The following is a 21,135-nucleotide window of genomic DNA, read 5'->3' on the forward strand; positions in this document are numbered from 1 at the left end:
ATGTCAGAATAACAAATCTGAAAGTACACAAAAGTGTAATTAAGAGTAAAAATGCATTCCCTCTATTTCAAGTTAAGCAGAACATATTCACAGTAGAACTGTAATTTGATGCCCCTCTCCCTTCTATCTCTCTTCTAGTGTTCCCACTTTCCAAAGCTCTCTCACTAAACAAAACTAAACTCACTCACTAAATGAAACAATACTATTACACTTATAAACATGCATTTCTCACGTCCCACATCATTTTCTACTAGTATTTCTACAATTTCTACAATTTCACAGGGTGAAACTTTCTGTTCTGTGTTACAATTTACTTAGATTGCCTCACCTCAGAGGATCCACCCAGGGTGCTGGATGATCAGTGCTGGCTTTTCAGACAACGAAATAAAAATACGTCCTCCTCATACAACCCACTCCCACCCACTCTGCTGTACCTCCAGTCACAGTGAGTGAGACGTGCTCAGGAAAGTACCAGTATCATTCCAGGCTCAAGTCTCACCACTACAGTCCTTACATGGGGAACAATACTAAAATGAAAGACATGTTGTCAGTGCAAGGGATTTTGGTTTGCAGAGAAGAGGAAGTAGTCTCAACATGGAGCCATATGCTGTCAAATTACTGTGCTACACATTGCAATTATGCTTTGCTCTGTAGCAAAGCTAATTTAAGTAACTCCTGCCTTCCTCCATTCCCCCACTTTCCTTCTTTCACACCTTATCAACAAATCCATTATCCACATACTGCTCAATCAGCACAACTTTGAGGCAATGACTAAGGGCACAAACTTTTTTACTAGTTTTGTTAACGGAAAAGTCTACTAGGGAATAGTCTCCTAAAATTTAGAGCAATAAATAAAAAATGAAAATGCAGAGAACATTTCAGAAGGCAAAAAAGCAGCTGTGGCAAGTCCTCCATTTAGCTGCAAAAGACAATATTATGAAAAACAGTACCATGAAGCAAATGTTATGTTCTAAAATTACTTGAACTACACTACTCAATCGCAGTAAAATGCTTGAAGTAAATCCTAAAAGAATTCAACTGGGGAACACTAAATACATCTTCTGAGAATACTAGTAACACAAGAAATACTCTTAAAATTACATATTAGACATGATAGCTAGATTTTCCAATAGAGACATACAAATCCTTCCAGTAGATAAATAAAAGGTATTTTAATTTATAAAACACATCACTAATGTTTGGAAGTTTTAAAACATATCTACTCCCTCTTAACCTACAGTTTTACAGAATCAAGGTAACTTCATTTGCTCAGAAACAAGTCCTTCTGAAGCCAGGTACTGCCACCAAGTGGTGGTCAAATTCTGTATGCAAATCTAATTATTCCCCACTTGTACAGTACACAGAAAACGTTTTCCCAGCTGCCAAATACAAGCAATGATGTACTAACACAAAGACATTTCAAATTAATCAAAGCAAAATCTACAGAATTTTCACATCCAAGTCAAAACCTGACTTTTCATTTTAAACAATGCTTTTTCCTACAACTTAAGTCTTTTTGTTCAGACACTTTTTGTGAATATTTGTGTTATGAACTTTCGTCTAGTACAAATACAATATATACCTCTTACTGTATAAATAGCCAGCTTGTTATTTAGATGAGCTATTCAGTGTACTTTTGTTAGTATGTGAAGATTTTTAGAAGTCAGACATATTTGACTATTTTTGCAGGATTATTTGTCAAGTTCATGAAACTATATCGTTAGTTACCTCCATGAACTAGTCCTGAAGTGTCAGACTGACAGATCTCAAATGACAACTTACACACTAATCACATGATGCTGGATCATGCATTTACTGTACAACATTCTTAAAGATGACATAAAGAACAGTTTAATACAATTTTATTGGAAAGGTCTTTGAACATGACATATCTTTCAACTTTCGAAAGATTCTGATCTTATAAAAGTTGTAACTATTTTTATCCAGCATGATCTGAAACACATTCAGTAATATCTCACATTTTTTGCTTTTTTTGGCTAACAACAACTTTTTGGGTCACTCCCCTAATAGTTGGGTTTTGTTTGTTTTATTGCTTTGAAAAAGTAATCACCATGAGTGATTTAATGACAGAAAAGTCAGTTTTATGTTACCAGGGTAATATAGAGATTAAAATCGTATGAGACTCCTGTCTGGGCCAAAGAAACACCAAGTCTCACATACTCAAATTAATCCCATGCAGCATTCTGCATATAACCTATCCATCAACATCTGTGGTGCTATTATTCACTTATTACATCCTCTACCTTTAGGTAAAGCAAAACTAAATACATTCAAGACAGTTTCTGGAAGCAAGTCTGGTTTTGCCTGCTAGCTCAAACGCTTAAAATCTGACCTCACTCTACACACTGTTAACAAGGAAATTCAGTAACAACTATCTACCTTCTGTAATCTTTCCAGTTGCACAGACGTGTGAGACATCACATTGTTAACACACTGAGACCAAGATTATTTTTTCCTAACTTTTCTCCCATATTTAAAACAAGATAAGTCCTCTCCTATGGAGCTCTGAAGATGTAATCTGGAAGTCAGAAAATCTAAATACAAAGACTACGGTTATCCCACTAAAGTACATTCACTGTTTGTAAAAAATCTCTCACAACTGTGTGTTTTTAACTGGCAACAGAGCAATTTTTTTTAAATTTCCAAAAGTCAGGATATCATACCTTTGATATTTGCACACAGAAAATGAAAGATTTCAAATCGGAAGAATGAATACACCAAATCCTTTACTTAAATATAACATGAAAAGCACATTAGGAAGTAATTAGGAAATGCATTCTGGTAAAGAGTACAAGAAAAGTGTTTGAGTAAACCATTAAATTATATTTTCAGCTATTACTTGAAATGACATAAGGACACATCTGCACTGATGTGTGACAGTTAATCATTTAGAAGTCTCTAAGACGCTGCAGCCGCTATAGTCATGAGTGGAGACAGAAGACAGAGGCAACTGAGAAATGCAGGTTGCTTTTTGAAATTAAGTCTTTAAGTCATCCTTGCTGCTCTTCTCTCAACTGTTTTCAACTCCGCTACGTCGTTCTGCAGCCATAGGACTAGGCTACTAGTCAAGAAGCAATACACATTGCAACGCATCTGTCTATACACTACGATTCTGTATAACCAGATGGGGGTTTTATTTCCTCATAAGGGGTAATATTGTCATTGATTTACTAACCACTTAGTTGTCATTTTTACAGAACTGTCAGAACTTCACAATCTCCAAGCAATAACAATACTGATCAAATGTCATTACACTGTTTCCATGCATTTTTCTACATATTTTTCTGTCCTCCTCAGTGACCAGCTTTTTTCTATTACACATATCTAACCACTACTAAGAGAAAAGGTCTTTGGAGTTCCATTCAGAAGATTTCATGCTTAAAGAACACAGTTATTTTTATATATTAGACTTCTCAAGGAATTTTCTGTATTTAAACCACAGCTCATGAATATCAGCAGTAAATCTTCATATATTTTGTCACTGAAATATCTCCTAAAACGGTTTTTAAGGACAGGAAAAAAAACTAAACAAAACCAGAATTTCATTATTAAAAATCTGAAGTGCTATTCTGGTAGCTGGTCAAATTACCCATACAGTTATTTATTAACGGAACAAGTGCAAGTTTAACATGCTGATCTGAAAATGCAAAGCACACTTTCAGTACTTTGAAATCAGAAGGACAATATGCAGAGCAATTAAATTCATTTGAAGTACTCATAGTTTTGGCTCAACAACTAGCAGAATGCCCTGACAGCTTTTTTACTATAATAGTTGATGGAAGAAAAGCATAATGATCATCTTAAATATTAGGGCTGTGTGTGTTTTGTTCCTATTTTGATCACAGAATTATTAAGGTAGGAAAAGACCTTTAAGATCATTGAGCCCAACCATTAACCAGTACTGCCCAGTCCACCACTAATATGTCTTTTGACCATCTCCAGGGACGCTGATTCCAACGCTTCCCTGGGCAGCCTGTGATGATGCTTGAGAACCTTTGGGGGGATGAAATTTTTTCCTAACATCCAATGTAAACATCCCCCAGTGCAACTTGAGGCTATTTCCTCTTTTCTATGACTTGGGAGAAGAGACTGATCTCCACCTTACTATAACCCCCTTTCAGGTAGTTGTATAAAGCAGGGTCTCCCCTCAGTCTCCTCTTCTCCAGATTAAACAACCCCAATTCCCTCAGCTGCTCCTTATCAGACTTATTCTCCAGATCCTTCACCCGTTTCGTTGCTTGTTTCTGGACACACTCCTGTATCCCAATGTCTTTTTTTGTAGTGAGAGGCCCAAAACTGAACACAGTATTCAAGGTGCAGCCTCACCAGTGCCCAGTATAGGGTGACAATCACTGTCCCAGTCCCACTGGTCACACTAGTGCTGACAGAAGCCAGTGAAGTAACATTATGTCCATAAATTACAGTAATCATCATACAAGTTTCAATAACATTTTTTACTGACCACTTTTTCCGAGTGTTTAGCAGTATATGCTAATGGACCCAAGGAACTGGAAAAAGAAAACCAACCCACAAACAAACTCACAAACATCTACTCACCTTTGTTTGATCTACATCAAACTGTGAGATCCACTTCCACATTTAAACCAACCTGCAAAATAAAACAAGACAATAAAACTGTACTGTTGTCATTGTTTTCTGCCTGTGTTCTAGACTGACACGACAGGCAAACCACAGAGTTGAGAAATGCACAGCTACATAAGTATTCTATCAGCTTTGTCTCAGGGTAGAAATTTCAGTTTGTCTTCTCTCAAATACACACACAATTTTCAAACACAGATGTTGGTACTTAATTAAATTTAACTAACAATCCCATCAAGAAATCATACCAAATACACTCATGCTATTAAACTAAGTGGGCAAGACAAGGATAAAAAGGTTGCAAACCAAGAAAAGCTCTGCTGCATTTTCTGCTAGTGCCTTCGAAAGTCAGTGAAGTTCCTTGAATGAGGAATGATGCACAGAAAGGCAAGGGTTACAAATTAAAGCTTTACAAAATCTTTGCAGAAAAAGTGATCAAAATATCTGAGAAGTGTTGGTTTTAGACCTGTGCCTCACTAATTCCTTGCCTTTCCTAGGACAAAGTTGTGTTTATTATTTTAAGGCTAGCTGGCCCATTTAAAAATCGTAACTTACTTTGCCTTCATGAAGGCTGATTATGTCAGATTAAGTGCTCTAATTTCAATTTTCCTCACAGGTCTTAACAGAACTAACTGTACAAGGAAGTTTTTCACTTCTTAGTTGGAGAAATCAGACTAGATAGCATTTGGAAGACTCTCTGAAAGTCACTGAAGGTGCAAAAAAAGAGTGGATTTAGTTACAGCAACTCTAAGGAAATCTAGTTTACTTCTAATGAAGACACAACAACTAGCAGACAGCTTTACAAAGAGGGTTATTCGTATCTAGACTGAACTAATGTATCCATCACCAACATTAACTCTGAAGGAGTTACCTATCCTCAGATATTGCCTAAGTTTCCTTCCCTCAATTTGATTCTGAGCTCCCCAGTCTGTCTCTCTCTCAAAGCCACCTGCATAAATTAAAAAGACAGAGACTAAGGAAATACAGATCTTTTGAGAATGTCTTGCTGAGCAATATAAAGCAACTGAATACAAGTCCCCAAGCTCCTCTCCATAGCCCCAGGATCATTTTCTAATTATCACATTAAACTGTAGCCTTTATACATTAATATTTTAAAAAGATACGCTCATTTCTCAACTAAGTTTCTCAAAAATGGAAATCCTTTATTCAGGTTTTATTTAGAATATTCTTCATGCATAAAAGTGTTATATTCAAACAGCAGTGGAGTCCTACTGTATGTTACAGAATGTGCATATAAAGCTACAGTTAAAAACACCCACAAAATACGTCCTGGATGTATGAAGAGCCAAAGCACCTTTAAAAAAAAAGGGAAATTAGATTTTTTCAAGGCTTTATATTATCACTTAGATCAGCATTAAATCTGATATCTTGGATAACTGTGTCTGGGCATAATCACTCCCAGTTTAATGCTTCTCTCACTGCAAGTAAGAACTTCATCAGTGACTGCCTCCATACAAAATGATCCCCCAACACCACCGTAGCAATTATCTCATCTTCGGAACATTGCAATTAGCTAAACATTAGCAATAACTGTTCTCAACATAGATTTCATGGCTTGCAATTCAAATGCTGACAGCATCTTTGCATCAAAGGACTGAGCCCAGACAACTGTAGATGATTGTGGCAACACAGCAGGCTGTCGTACAACCCGTTACCCAATGCAACAGCTTCTTCCCGGAAACACATTGCTTTGGACCTATCAATTTACTCCACTGACATAAAATTGGAAGTATTATCCCACACAACCTACCTGGAGGGCATGTATTCTTGTACTCATTGAATATGCTCTTTGGAGAAAACTTTAACGAAAGTACTCTTACATGTAAACATTCTTTGGTTCACAGGGAGCTCATAGACCACTTTGAGGATAAATCTGGGGTTACTCAGTATATATATGTGGCACAGAGGGAAAAAGAATAGAGAAGACAGGAAGGACGTCATAATTTCAATACTGTACAGCTGAAGGAAAGTTGGCAGAACTTTCCCAAAGAGATCATAAGTAAGCAAACTGCTGAACGACCAAAAGGCTGGTCACTGCAGCTCTGTGTTACAAACTTCCAAGGGCCCTGCAAAATTTAACTCCCCTTCTTGGGATTTTGAACCCACTGGTATTCAAACCTTCACCTAATGGGAGACAGTACATGCAGTGGCATGCAAACTTTTTGATGAGGGCAATGCAATCCACATCAAGATACCAGATTTTAGCTGGAACTATTGATAGCATGGAGACTGTCACTGTTCAAAGCGATCCAACCTACAGTTCTTAACACTCACCTCTCCAAGTTCTTTCTGCTGTCAGGGAAGATTCCTCTCACTCCAGCACAAACAATCAAACTCTAACACCTACTATTCTTTTCTAGGGTGTTGACATTCAGAATAACTGAGCACTTGAAATTCTTTACCAGCAGATCTAAGACAGGTAGTTGTCCAAGACTCCTTAGGGAAAGGCAAAGATTTTAAAATCACAAATGCTTTGGCTCTGATTTTCCTGTCTTAATTCTCATTATCAGAAAAGGAAGTGAGAATGAAAGTCACCCTCCCTCATATCAAAAGGGATTCAGAAGCAGATAAAAATAAATGTAGTTACAGAGCATTCACCTTGAAGCCTCACTATTCAAAGAGCAAAAAGGGGCCCACAGCAGGTACAAGAACTACTGTAAAATGGTTAGGCTTTTGATCACTGATAAATTGATGGGCAATATCTCAAGTGAACCCCAGTGATAATAAAGAAACACAGAGTGAGAAGTCCTTAAAAGCATAAGAATTTCTCACTAGTTGGTAAATGTGATCTAAGGCTGGTTCAAGTTCCAGCAATGATCAACTTGTCCAGTGACAAAACAAATACGTAGTATACCAACGATACTTCTTTTCATGTAGCACACACAAAAAGGGCGAAAGTAGGCACAAAAAGTTACCTAGCCTGTATGCAATGACAAAATCCCATCTGTGGCTATTAGTATTGCTCAGAGACAAAAAAAGTCCTCAAATGTATGTGCTACAGAGAGATGAGAAGTGATTCTCAGAAAGCACTTGTTTGAGAAATAAAAGGCTGCAGATACAGGCTGTAAAATAATTGTTACAGATAATAACACTAGGTAAAATTTTAAATCCTTTCTGGCTAGGTAGAACAGCTACAATAGCTTCCATAATACCGCTTTGCCAAACAAATGACAGTTGCGACTTCAAAATTCAGGCTCACGAACAACAACTAAGATAACTACTTTCACATCCATAAACACAGTAGAAAAGATTTTACCCATGACTCTTCATCAGGTTCATAAGCATTCACAATATAAGGCTTATATAAAGACAATCCGAGTTCAAATGTGAGTTACTACATAAAACTTGACTAAGTACTCATCAGGAAAGTGGGATCTTACGTCAAGACTATTTACTTTTATTCACTTTTGTTTATGTTAGTAGAGCTCTGTTTGCTGTAATGAAACATCTCCTATAACACACCCCTCTCTGGGGAAAAAAGTTTGAGAAACACTCCAAAGCAAAGGTGTGCAATGAGTAAATTAAATTTGCAATAATCTTGACAAGACTTTTGTCCTGTGTATCTACTATTTAAACCTTACTTCCTAACAGATCTGTCTTAACTGGTATTTCTACATCTACCTAAAAAAAACCCCACGTATCCACCACCTTCTCCTGGAATAGCTGCAATCAGGAATGTAAATCATAGAGAAGCTTCTGAGCAGGTTTTTTTCTGTTGTTTGTTTGGGGTTGTAGGCTTGCTGGGCTATTTTTGTGTCGTTTTCTTTTTAATGAGTTATAATATAACACGAAACTAGTTTTTGCCCCTACATCTAATTATGCTTGTAGAAGAAAGAGGAAGAACAAAAGCTAGAATAAACTACACAAACTACTTTTGTTGGTATAAGCTGTGGCTAAATAGTCCTTTGCAGTAGCTTAACATAAAAACACAGCAAAAGGCTTGTAACTGTAGTCTTGACTTCAAGTACTTTCTAGGACTTAGAAAATGTTACTAATTGGTTGAAAGTGGCATTTACATTAGGATACTGCTGTCCCAGTATTGAAATCTGCTGAATTAAAAAGTAGGCAGGCAGGAAATTTTATTCTAATACCTGATGCAGCTCTGGAAAATGTCCATAATCTTACAGAAATCTAATAATCTCAAGAATCAATGCCTGAAAAAAACAGTCAGTAGAAAACAGATTACTTGAAGGGGAAGGCTATTACAAGAAGCCCAGATGAAGCTCCAAGTAAGTCTGTACACACAATTAGCAAGGGTAAAATCATTTCAGAAGCAGACTGAAAAAGCAAAACCTTAGCCAACAGTAGTCTCCTAAATCAGTTAATATAGCTGAAAAGCACTTTAAAGACAAGCCTATACTGCCATTTTCCCAGCGAGTAGTCAGCAATGACCTTGTCTCTACAAAATGTAGTTTCCTGCTTTGTTGCAGAAGCAGCTTTGAGGCTCTTCAATTTTTTTTAAGTATAAAAATAACTTAATGTATATTCAGTACCATCAAATAGCTAGAACATTCAGTATAGATTAATATTCACTCAAACTTAAACATGAGATTTTCGAAAATCACAGACTTAATTCTCTTTGAGAATTTGTGTAACTTCTCTCAATCTATGCTACTCCAACCTTAGTTTAACCAACTGAATTATAAGTGCCACAATCACATTACCAAAATTGTTTCTGCAAAGGAAAAATAACAATCACTCTTCTTACAACAGCTAATGAAAAATGATGTTCAATTGCAGGTACCCTGCTGAAGCCAGAATTATTGAGAAGTTACATTAAGCAAAAACTTAACATTTCACAACGAGACAAAATTTAAGTTCTTTTACTGGAGATGCTTCTGACTTCAAAGAATCTGTAGTGACAGAACAAAAGTGAGCAAGCAAGGGACTGCAAGAGAAGACTGCTTCCTGCATTTTGAATCTCCTGCTACATTTTGAGAACTATCTGAAAAACGGTTCAAAGAAGTTACAGTTCTTCCTTTGTCTACTCATCACAGTAAATGCTGCATGCAGTTCCCAGAGCTGTGGTAGAGCTTTCACGTCTAAGTGTTGAGATCTCTCATTTTTTTTTCTCAGAGAAAGTTTTGCTTTTTGACAACACCCCGTATGGGACACTGAAACACTTCAAGGAAAAGTATGGCAGCATAGGAAATGAACACAACTGATCATACCTCAGACTGTAAAGCTGCTTCAGCCCAAACAAGAAGATTACAAGTGGATGAATGCAACATTAATAGGAGTATCACAGTAGGGGGAAAAGTAGTCTGAGTGATCAGCACAAATGGAAGAAAAGAACTTGTGTTTTTACTATCAATTAAGTCAAATGACAGACTTGATAATTATTTCAAATATCAGTATTATGTAAATGAAAAAAACTGAAGAGCCACCAGAGGGAAAAATATTTTATGCAGACTGGGGTTTGGACTAAGAAAACATATATTAGTCAAAAAGGTTGCTTTTCCTCTCCACCAATAAACAGATAAAAGAATAAGCATTTAAAGATATACACAATGGGCACACAATGAAGGTGGAAAGATGACTACAGAGAAGCAAGGGGAAACAAGTATTATCCAGTAAGCAAATATGTAACAATCAACATACAAATGAAAGCATCATTAAAAAACCCTGAGACATCACTTTAAAGATGGAGTTATGAAACCATTTAGAATGTCAAAGTCTTAAGAGAAAATATTAATATGTTGTTTCTGAAGGTTATTTATCAATGCAGTTTCTCCCTCAGCTACAATTAGGTGGAACATTCTAAGTCTTATTGATATTCAATAAATAAGTTTATAGTCCATCAATATCCAACTACATTTAATATCATTCTTCCCAATCAGAATTATCATAAGCAATAAGCTGCAGGGAAACAACTCTATTTATAATTTCACCACCAATTTGAGCTACAGATTAACATACCATTTGCATGATAAACACCTGTACATTTTCCATCACTCTTCAGGCTATTTATCTTGACCACATGAACCAGCTCTTCACTTGCTGCATTTATATCCCTTAAATACAACATCTTCTGTCAAACTGCAAAAGCTTAAAAGCACAGAATGACTTCATCTCTCCATTCCACTCCAAACTAATGGTACTGTACATAACCTTGGCATCATCCTTGATATTGAACACTTCTCATTATGCTGTCAGCAAAATCTCAATACATTCATTACCTGTGCAGGAATTGCCTCTACCCCTCAGCTATGGAATCACTCTCTCCTCCAGCTTAGATTACTAAATATGCCTTCACTGTATCATCATACAAGCTTTACAGACAGCACCTCAAAACACAGTGACATACTCTCTCACTATAAGCACTCAGGATTGCACTCCAGAAAACAGTTACGTGAGACCTTGTCTACCTCACAGAGATTTATTACAGTTCCTTACAATTTCTAGTCCAGGTTTGCACACCTAGTTTCTCAGTTGAAACTAAGTAATCATAAATCCAAAATAGAAAGCTTCTCCACTGAAGTGCTCTTCTAAAGAACTAGCAGCTTTAATTCAAAAACATGCATTTTGTGTCCTTAAAAAAACAGCTTATAGAACCATCTGAGGCAGCACTTTCCCTGCGTTCATTTAAAAAATAAAACCAGTATGTTACAAGTTCATTTTTAAAATACCAAACTGTGCAGTGATGTTAGACATTTGCAGTGTCATCCTCTACATTCTAAAAAATCCATAGGATTTTAATAACATGGAATCAAAGCTAAGCATAAGAATAAAAAGAGTTCAAATTAAGGTTGTGTACATAAAAATTAGTGCATCCCCTTTTGTATACCACCAGGCATCAACGTTGGACTGTCCAAATGACTGTCTTTACATACTGTGCATTCTTCTCAAACTTCTCAAATTTGTGTTTTATGTATCTGGCACATATGCCTATAAATGAGGCACATTTCTGATTAAATCACTGTATTGTGATTTCACACTGTATTGTGTATTGAACACTGTATTGTACAAAATAAGGTGAAAAAGAGGTACAAAAGAGGTGAAATAAGACTGAATCATAAAAATAATACGTATGTACAACCAAAGCAGATAAAGTATGTGTGCTCCTTGTGAAATATAATGTTTTAAGTACAGATACTTGCATTCCAAGTCATAGGCAACCATATATTTAAATGCATTATTTAAGTAAAGGCCTTCTTAATTTTTACCAATGACTACTGAACAATCTTTTTGTAAGTCCCTTGAATAGAGAACAGTTTATCAGCTCCAACTCTAATGAATGAACCCAGAGATAGTCCAGTCAGATAGTCTGACAAAGAACTTCACCAATGCCTATCTTCCACCCTCAAACAAAAGAACTACAAAAAAAATGTGTCCTGTATACCTACAGTAGATTCCATCACACATATGGGACTTGGATGAAGAGCAGTTTATCATTAGTCCATACCTGCCACTTGTGCAATCCTGACACACAGAAATGGACCAATATTCACACATTCTCTGAATTTCACATACCTCTTTCCTGACGTATTGCATCACACACCTCTGAAATTCTTCAACATAAATGCACTTGTCCCTAGCAGTAAAAAAAACCCTATAAAAAGTTTACTCCATAATACACACATTGACATCTTTATGAAAAAACTCACAGTGTAGATCGCTGAGTAGACTGAAAAAAATCATTAAGGGGTTAACTTCTGAAAGCCAGAATTATGTTATCAGATACTGCATACCTTGTGAAATAGTATCATTAAAAAAATATATCTTACCAAAAGAGATCAAGACTCTGTACTGGTTTTTGCTGCAAGTTGTTTTATAAGGACATTATGTTTCTTAATACCATTCAAAACCATTTCTGGGGGTAAAAAAGGCAGAAATTAGGTTTTAAAAAATATTTACTGGAAATTATTTTTTTCCAGTAAATAGACTGGTATTGTAAAACAAGAAGCCTGATGATATCCAATAATATCTAAATGGATTTAAATCAGTTAGCATAAAGACACTTTTACCTAAAAGCAGTATCTTGCACAAGATTTCTCAAAGTTGTTAAAGCAGTACACTAATAGTCAAGTCATGTTTTTATTGTAGCAACAATGACTTCTGCTAGACGTTTTCTTTTCAGTTTTAAAACTGTTCCAAAGCCAGAAGTGCTCACTGCAATCTCTGTTGAAACCCAAAGGTGGCAAACTGCTCTGCAGTTTTTTCTCTGGCTACATACTTCAATACCTCCCTCTAGACTGTCTTCTTCAGTCTAATGTACTCACCAAACAGTATTCTCTAACACTGGATGTGACACAATTTCAGTTTAATGAAAATATAACTGTGGCAGTCCACTTTAAAAAAAACGAAACAAACCACACTCTACATTTAGGAGACTTAACAGTTTGCAGGACAGTGGAAGAGCAGCGATGCAATTTGTTATTTTAACCTGCAGGCTGTATGAACGTAGCCTAGGACCAGATTACCAGGTAGCAGGCTTATATTATGGCCTTGGTCATTACACTGACAGCAGCCACAGAGAAATTCTTCTCAGATCACAGATTACAAAATCAAGTGCTGTAGCCAAAAGCAATTTCTTAGTAGATGGACATATCTGAATTTTCTGTACCTAGAAAACCATTTAAAAGACAAAACTAGTGTACACGTTTACTTCCAACTCCTCCTCTAGATTTGTGCAGCCTTGAAAATGACAACACCTGAAACACTAACCTGGCTTTCTTAAGGCTGCAATTCATTTTTAGAAAACGTTGAACCTAAAATCCTACAGCTCTAAATTAGTAACAAATTACACTACTTTCAAGTCTTAAAAAAACACTCCAACTTTCTTATATCACTAAAATTGGAAAGAAAGCAATGGTAGGAGAGCACTAACAAGAAAGTGAAATACATTACCGTTCATAAGAGCAATGGCAGGAAATAATAAACTGGTATTCACGCATAAGCACTCCTAACAAAACAGGATCCTAAGTGTAAATTCAGTTCCTCATGTTTGTTCCAGTTGAGCTGGTAGCTGTGCTGGGATCACAAGCCCTAATGCCTGCTGCTGTCTGTTGAGACAGCATTTCTAACACTTCCCGTAAGCAGGAAAGGGAATCCCCTGCTCATTGCCTCAGAGGATATTTTCTATGCATGTGAAAATGTAAAATCTAATAAAAATTTCACATCCACTTAGATTTCTGCAAGTATTTGTAAACCTCTGCTTATGAACTACTAATAAATGTCTCATACGTAAGTTCTTAAGCTTTAAATAACAGTAGGTTTATGCTGAACCCTGGTGTGGCTGAGACTTTATTCTGGTATCCTTGTGATGGCAACCTCCATCAGAGCACAGAGCAAACTCTCTGAGGTATTACTGTCTTTAAACACCACTGCCAACTCCCAACGCTTGCTTACCAGAGGTCTAAGCTGTCACTACAATGCGTGTTTCAGTATGAAGGAAATAACTGTGTAAAATTATCACCTAAAAATATCAATTCCACTATCCGCATTCTTCCTGCAAACTAAATATCCACAGATTTTTTACAGTAATATTCAACTACTGCTAATCAGATTGGAAGTGAAGCTTTGTTTAGCTTTCTGTTTGAGTTTGTAACCATGCTACTATCTGTGAAAGATCACTTTGGTGAGTCACATATACATACCCAGTAATGTAAAGCCTTTCCTTCAGTTTGCAGGAGCCTGCCTTTTTGTGACAGCGGATTGGTTTTGTTGAAGGAGTAAAGTCAGAATATGTCATCAACACATAACCTTAATAGCTATTGAAAATGTATTTTAAAATACATAAAAATCCATTCCTCATTGAGCTACTCCATGTTCCCTCTTGGTTTAGTGGCACTTCAAGCTTCCAACATTGTCCATTACCTACATAAATCAGAAAAATTACTTTAGATAGGATGTAGCAAAGCAATATAATTAAACTAATTGTGGTTTATTTTTACATCTTCAGGCTAAAGAGCTGCATCAGGTGTTTTGGGTTTTTTAATGGGAAAAACCCACATCTTACAACCCAGGTTATACTATCACACCTGGCAAGGAATCTGGCCAAATATCTCCACACACCTCTTTGAAATGTAGTTTGAGATCACTAGTTACCATTTTGAATGCTCCATTTAACCAGCACCACAATCACAAATCAGCTCTGACACAACATCCATTAGCAAGCTGCTATTCATTGTCCCTGTGTTCAAGCAGACAGCATTCACAAGTTTCATTACAAACACGTTTAACTAATCGTTATCATACAGAACTGTTTCTTACAGTATAATTTCCAAGTGTTTTGTAAAGCTACTAAGCCTTCACTCAAAAATTAAGTCTACGAAAAGCATTTTGTTATGAAGTCAATATAAGGTATCTCTAGTCAAGGTATGCAGTACCTTGATGTCTATTTTCTACACTGCGTTACACTGGGTTACAGGGATAATACAACAGATGTTTCATAAACTTCTCCTGAATCTCCATGCCAAATTGCAAGAAAGTTTAGTAGTCCTAGGCAGGATTCACTTCAAGATGAGGGCTTCATTAATCTTTCTCCCTGCAAACTTCAATCCTTTAAATGCTTGGTGATTTTGTTCCACTGTTCATGTCCGGTTGCTTAGCCATCCACCAGGCAAATGCTCGTCGTTACCTTTAATTCTTTTACTATTTGAATTAGAATCATAGAATGGTAGGGGTTGTAAGGGACCTTCAGAGATCATCTAGTCCAATCCCCCTGCAGAAGCACCTAGATCAGGTCACATAGGAACATGTCCAGGCAGGTCTTGAAGACCTCCAAGGACTGAGGCAGAGCATCGCAACACATCTGCCACACCACAAAACAGAAAATCCATCACAACAATTGTTTGGCCACTTAACACCATTTTCGTCACATGACATACATTGCTACTCATATGAAATACTGATCTCATAACAAAAGTGCTGATGTCTCCAACATATGATCTATTTCAGCAGCGAATACTCTCCTTATAGAAGCATCCTTCTGGTATGCCCTCAAAGAAGTTCAAGATTTTGAGAGAAGACAATATCCAAAAGCACGCCACATTAGTTATCTTTACCTGTGCATGTACGCCCCATTGGCTGTCCTTAGGCATCTAATCTGGTTGAGGCTAAAAAATGTATACATTTGTTGATTTTTCCTGACCAAAATGGATTTCCCAAACAAATTTTCATGAAGAGCCCAAGAAACAAGATATATACCCTCTAAGCCACTTTCATATGCGTTACACCGGATTACAGGGATAATGCAAAAGAACTTGAGTTACATGGACTGAGGTTGTATAGAACCAGGAGTACAAAACAAATATGCACACAGCTGGCAATAGTCATTCACATAGTGACTGCATTTCAGACACAAAGGACAGGTTTTTAACTGAGGCAAGTAAACCTGTGCGTCTCCTGTGCTTCCCTTGCACCTCAAAAAACAATCCGGAGACAGAAGTATTTTCTTCTAGCAGATAAACTGCTTCTGTTATTTGCTCTAATAACAAAAACAAATGAAAGTGATAAAGGGAACTTTGTCATTGTCTTGAACATTCACAGTTAACATAATGTCCAGAATACCTCCTGCAAAGGCTTCAAATTCACATAGACATTGACTAGTATGTCCTCAGTACTGTCACCTGCATGAACAGGGGTCCTGTGCCTACTCTCAGGCCCATAAGTAGGATTGTCTATATGCTTGCTGACTGGCCCAGGGTGACTATCTTAGCTCAATATTGGAAATTTTGGAAACATATAAGTTAGATTTTCAAGATTAACTCCAGTATTTCATGTTTGTTTTCACATGGAACACTGAAGAAACTATAATGTGGAGTGGAGGCTGGGGTGGGTATTTTGTGGGGTTTTTTTGCTGGGTTTTGAGAGTGTTTTTGATCAGTTTGGGGTTTTTTTGACACTAATATGTTGTCTTATTAAAAACAAAGTGTGAATTCTGAAAAGTACTGGTAACAAAAGGTAACACTTTAATATTTTTTTAATTCTTCCAAATAGGCTGTTGATTAAGACAATACAACTTCGGTTTTGATTTCTGAATACTAAAATCTTCCTTAAGGTCAGAAAGAAATGCTAATGAACCTACAGCAACAGAAGGCATGAAGAAAAATTACTAACTCAAGAATGTAAAAAACAATCCACTTACTTCCCGTGGAAAATACCACTCAAGAAGATGACTTAAAAAATGGAAAGAAAAGTTAAAGTAGAACTGCTTATCAGCATGAAAGTGAAATCACAGAAAGACTACTTTGAACAAAACCCAGCTAGATCCTAGTATTAATATTACTAATTTGGAAGATGAATACTAATATTACTAATCTGTTTTAAGAAGATCATAGAAACCACAACACAAGGGATCATTAATTAATCCTCTCACTAATTAATCCTCCCACTTTTACAAATATATCCTTTGAAAACAGTATACATCAACATGTTTCAGGACCAGCTCACTAGATGGACCCAAAGCCAAGGTATTTTAAATATATTTAACAGAATTTCCTTTAAAACAGCACCCAACATCCAAAACATCCAAATGATCACCTCAAAGAAGCCAAAATACTCCACTTTTCTCTAAATGGCTTAGACAAAAAACCCAACTCACCATTAATGCTCCAAATAATATGAAGAAATGTTCTGCTGGGATACTGTACTACTTTTAATGCAAAACTATAAAGTCATCTCTTTAATTCATTAATGGACAATGTCTGAATTGTGAAGAGGCTACATGTCATGGTTTAACCCCAGTTGGCAATTAAGCACCACACAGCCACTCTCTCACTCTCCCACCAGAGTAATACGATCCTGTTACACTGGAAAACAGTAGAGAAGATCTAAACTGTGTGTCTCTCTGTTTATAAAGACCTACCTGGACAGACAGGCAAAAGAACACATAGAAACTGTGTGCACACACACACAAAACTCCTGGAATTGTTAAAAAAAGATCCCCAAACCCTCCTACTATAACATTACCATTTTTTTTGTTTGCTTTTGACATAAATCTTTGCTAGACTACCTTTTGCACATCATCTCGGTTCACCTCTGCTACAACTTCACTGGACTAAAAAATGGAAGGCAAATTCCCAATTTTAGTGTCAAAAAAGACATTTCTAAAAATGAATGCTGCCTGTATAGTATTTTTAGAAATAGTGTGATGCTTCAGTTATATAGGAACCTGAATGGTTTCTGAAGAAAGTAACAGCAGTCTTACAATTGCAGCACAGAGGTAGACCTGGGGTACAATTTTTTTTCTAGACAAGCTAGTCCTCTTCTTCTGAAAGTCTTACATACACCATGAAAGAAACTAGACCTCTCTTATCAACCAGCACTATAAGCTGCATTTATAGCAGCGAGAATCACAGTCAATTTAGCCACTTGTCATTTACGGGAACATGGCACTGAATACCAGGGATATATCTACCTTACTTCAAAACACTAACAAAAGGAAAGGTCTGTGGGAATCCATGCTAAAGTAGCTCATCAGCAAGTCTACCACATCTCATCATCTGTCTTTATTGTCCAATGCATAAAATGCTTTAAATGGACACAGAAAAAGACAACTACTATTCCAAAGCACATAGAAGAAAACAAGTCAGACAAAACAAACCTTCAGAGGTTTCTCCAAGGCAAAGATACAGAAAGAACATACAACACACAGCACCTAGTCTTCTTTACGTACCATACGTGCAAAATTTCCACCCTAGTTTCACCAGCATCGGTCCAGTTTGCACACTAGACATGGAAGCACTACCATCTCCCATTCTTTAACTGTCTAAAGCCTCTACCTTTTTCCATCACAGCTAATCTAGGTTAAGGCACCAGCATGTCCCCCCCAACTTACTCTCCCTTCTTTTTTCCCCCAGAAGAAAACTGCCACCTTTTTTTGGGGGGAAAGAGTGGGGGGGGGGGGGGGGGGTGAAAGGGAAGGTGAAGGGGAGGGGGGACGGACCAGGTGGGGCGGAGCCTGGGGAGGTTAATAGGTACCCAAGTAGGAGGGAGCACCAACTGGTATTTTGTTCTTAACTTCCCAGAGGATGAAAATTTGTTTTTAAAGTAAATTCAGAGTTCCAACATTCATTATAATTACAATGCAGCTATTTTCAGTTACATGCCATAGATGATCAGTTTTCAGCCTTTCTCAAGAACAGGAAAGATTAGGTGATTTCACTGTCGTCAATAGATATACAAACGAAAAAAAGAAAAGAAGCAGAAAAGGACAGAGTATCCTCTTCACTGTGGGGAAGAGCTGAGAAAAGCCAGCTGCAGAACTGTCACTTCCCACTCCCAGTGATAACACATACAATTGAAACTTTCTCACAGAGGATACACACTCATAACAACTACAGTATTAACACAACAAAAGGCAGTAATTATGTGTGAAGAAACAAAGTTATTTATATTGGAATTTTTCAGGCAAAGGCTGTCCTCTATTGAAAATATTATTTCTAATACCAAGCTGACTTAAAGTAACAACAAAAAAAACCTTTTGGAAAAAATACTGCCCTTCACTCTCCTCCCCACCAATTATCACAGGAGACCACAGAATCAAGCGTCTTTGGTGAAGGCTCTTAATAATTTTAGTAAGAATACACAGCATCTTTGCAAACAAAACAACCTCAAACACAACAAACATTTCAATAGCCCACAACCACTGTCTCAGTCATTGGGAGCCTAATTTTAGGATATCAATTCTATAAAGTTCCTACCTCTCCTGACTGCAAAATATAATACTGGAAAATCAAGTTAATATTAGCTTCTGAAACTCAGTAGCCACAAAACTGTTATATGTGTCTACATTTTAAGATGAAAAGCTATCAGCAACAAACATTACAAAGGTTAAGGGCTTTTTTCAAAAAGTTGTCAAGAATTCTCAAGACATAAATAGTGCTCCTAGGAAAGATGAGTGGAATCAGAAGCAAACAGCAGAAATATTCAGACAACAGCCATTCCAGACAAAACCTGAAGTTAAAAAAAGAAGCAATCTACCAACCAGAATACTCTATGAAAAGTAGCAAAACAAAACACCCAACAGAAACAAACAAACACTCTAAATCATAACCACCACCCATCACCCCACTGACTGCAGCCAGGCAAGAAACATCTTCCCAGCAGCAGTAACTAGCAGCTTTATTAGCAGATGTAAGTAACAGTTTTCTAAAGCCAGTCTCCTGACCTCCTGTTGCATGCCTTCTCTGAAAGGAACTCTTAGGTGAAAGATCCATCCTGGTCCCCATCAAAGAGCCACATGGGTAAGTATGTGAGATAAAGCACAACTCATGCTATCAATACACCAAATAATTACTCTGTGAAGAGTCAGGCAGGAGGGATTCATTAATACTTTTTAACACTACAATGACTACATTTGTTAAAAAATTCCTCATTTCTTTCACTCAAAAAGATGCATCAGGTAAAAGCCTGCCTGTACAAGACATACAGCTTACACTGTGTTTTGCTTGTGTTCCGTCACTTCGGTGTGGAAAGTATTTTTTACAAGGGAGTGCTAAAAGTTAGCCCAGAAAACAGTGAAGTTACAATGAATTTGATCCCTGTTTTCAGCTACAGTTGGACCCATCAATAAGGCCTGTAATCCCTTCCATCCCATTTCTGAAGATGTATCCTTAATGTTATCAAGTACCCATTCAAGGCAAAAAGAAAATATAATCATTTGAATACTCACAACATAATGTCCCTTCATTAAAGAAAAAAATCTGATTGCATCCAAAACCCTAAAGCTCTTTTAATTATGGCAAGTACCTAACTTGCAATGTCACGCATACTGAAAATAGTTACTACACACTAACAAGCCTGAAATACTCTAAAGCCCAGTAATCTGACTTTTATTCCAATTTGAGCATGAATTTCACATCCTCTGGATTAAGTTTCAAGAAATATCGAGTTATTAAATATCCCACCATCCTTCAACTAGTCCATTATATGTAAGACTAACCACTCCGTATCAATCAATAAACGTCAACTAGAGATTTACCATTTCCAGTAGCCAGATTTGGTCACATCTGAAACCAGCAGCTCCAATACCAAAAGTATCACAAGTACATCCACTGGAGTGAGAGTTCTCTGTATTACCAAGTTTGCTCAGAAATAGTAAGTCAGTTAATATTTAGTGCAACCAAACCCCAAAAATGCATATTCACTGTTAAGCCACTGTCTTCTCCCCTCTTTAACCTCACTGACAACATAAGGGGGTTGCTGCCATATTTTCTGTACAGTTTAACAATGACAGAAAGGCAGCACAAGTGAATACCCTTTTTTGTTTGGGCTATTTCCTCACTTTTAAACTTAAAAATGCTTGCTCTCCCTCAATGAGGTAATACCACTTACGAGTAAACAGAATTCTGAGTAGACTTTGTACCAAGACAAGATACTCATTACACGAGACTGCATCGCACACTAGGTAACATGACTGATCTTGTGACTATCATGCTCTCTTCAATTTTTTGAAATCACACACATAAGAAGTTTATGCAAACTCATTACATGCTCTTTCTGGACAGAGAGCTGTGATTTGAGCATCTAATTACATCTCACAGTGTT

The 21,135-nt window shown here is 36.9% G+C and overlaps 1 protein-coding gene across 14 annotated transcripts in view; it reads right to left on the bottom strand.

Moving 5' to 3' along the window:
• The window catches only part of ZNF644 (zinc finger protein 644), a 73,935-nt gene that overhangs the window by 23,520 nt on the left and 29,280 nt on the right, over positions 1 to 21,135 (bottom strand). For 11 of the 14 annotated variants that reach the window (XM_062003213.1, XM_062003217.1, XM_062003208.1 and 8 more), the window contains exon 2: positions 4,579 to 4,630. The exons of 1 other annotated variant lie outside the window; for it this stretch is intronic. The gene's annotated coding sequence lies outside the window, so the exon portion shown is untranslated. Of the gene's footprint in view, positions 1 to 4,578; positions 4,631 to 14,240; positions 14,461 to 21,135 lie in introns of all 14 variants that reach the window. 2 more of the 14 variants (XM_062003212.1, XM_062003211.1) reach the window with 1 other exon arrangement.

Source organism: Colius striatus, chromosome 10 (genome assembly GCF_028858725.1).
Source record: "Colius striatus isolate bColStr4 chromosome 10, bColStr4.1.hap1, whole genome shotgun sequence".
Classification (NCBI taxonomy): Eukaryota; Metazoa; Chordata; class Aves; order Coliiformes; family Coliidae; genus Colius; species Colius striatus.